The 1,557-nt window shown below is 35.3% G+C and overlaps 1 pseudogene; it reads left to right on the forward strand.

Annotated features, from left to right (window-relative positions):
• The first annotated feature begins 705 nt into the window (after positions 1-705).
• LOC119057958 (uncharacterized) lies at positions 706-804 on the forward strand (annotated as a pseudogene).
• Positions 805-1,557: the final 753 nt, after the last annotated feature.

Genomic DNA, 1,557 nt, shown 5'->3' on the forward strand with positions numbered 1-1,557 from the left:
ACTGTCATTTTAAAACTTTAATTTCCTGGTAGATATTGCATTATTGCGCATCCGGGATAAAGGATTAGGAAAAACTACATCCCTTAGTGCAAACGTTCCGGCAGACAGACGTTTGCTTTTCAGACTGTTGCTCACTAAGCTGATCTTTCTCAATCCCATGCCATCCAAAAGCTAATTTCCACATCCTCTTTCTCATGCCCAACTCGAAAGAGATGCAAGAGCTTAAAAGTAGGAAATCATCTTAAGTGAATTTCCATATAATTTAACTCTTGACTGCTTTGCTGTCCTTGCACTTTTCATAAAAATTGGAAGGTCAAGAATTTAAATGAAATACAGATATATACACAACATGTACAATACCAACCCACCTTTTAAGCTTTTCATAGCCTAACTTTCCTGACTGATGTCCTTACATGTAGGGGAACCATCTGTACTTTTTTTTCCAATTTATTTATTTAATTGTTGTTCAAGTACAGTTTTCTGGTTTTTACTCCCATCCTAGCCCACCCGCCCAGCGCTCCCCACCTCCCATTTCCACCTCCCTTAGTTGTTGTCCATGTGTCTTTTATAATAGTTCCTGTAAATCCTTCCCCTTTCCCTCTGGAATTCCCTCCCCTCTCCTCTTTGGTCCCTGTCAACCTATTCTCTATTTCAGTGTCTTTGATTATATTTTGCTAGTTTGTTTTGTTGTTTAGGTTCCTGTTAAAGGTGATACTTTCAGGGATCATTTCTATAGTATATACTTTAAAAAAAACTTAGAAATATAAAATACAAAATTATATTGGTACTTGTGACAATGTCTGGGGTCTCCAATATGGGAAAGGGCACATATTGAAAAAAATGATCACATATTTGAGTGGGTGAAATTACATTGTAGGGAGAGGGTTTTTAGAAATAGCCTATTGATCTCTGTCCAATTATCTGATTCTTTCACTTTCTCACCATATCCAGGCAATCTCTTGCACTGAGGTATAAAATACATGCATATATCTCCAGTCTTGGTCATTATCAATGAAAAATCTTATATGTTTATAGAAAGAGGGCCCCAACAAGAATGCTGCAATATTTGCAGTAACATATGATATACTTCCCTAATATTCTGAGAGGGCAGAAGGGCTGGGTAACTCCAGAAGCCTGAGGTGGGACCTCTCTTTTGATTGCAAATACACTTGATGAGCAACTACCAGGTACCAAGAATGTTGGTAGGTGTTAGAAGGATGTAGAGAGATCAAGAGAGCTTATAACCTGTTCTCAAAAAAAAAAGACATAGAGGAATAAAACAGGGCACGTTCAAAAGACAGGAAAATTTCAAACAATATATATAATTAGAGTAGGATCTCACATCTTCTTATTAAATTTCTTATTGGTCAATAATACAGACATTATATATAATACCAACATTAATAGAAACATGAGCAAAATTTAAATTCAACTTCTTAGTTCACAATTAAGTAAAAGTAAATTCAACTTCATAAAATGACTTGATAAATAAGTTTTAACACCATAACCATTAAAAATTAGTAAATGGCTTTTTCATGTAACATGAAGAGGAGATGA

The sequence above is a fragment of the Artibeus jamaicensis genome, unplaced genomic scaffold, assembly GCF_021234435.1.
Source record: "Artibeus jamaicensis isolate MK-2021 breed Jamaican fruit bat unplaced genomic scaffold, CSHL_Jam_final contig_426, whole genome shotgun sequence".
Classification (NCBI taxonomy): Eukaryota; Metazoa; Chordata; class Mammalia; order Chiroptera; family Phyllostomidae; genus Artibeus; species Artibeus jamaicensis.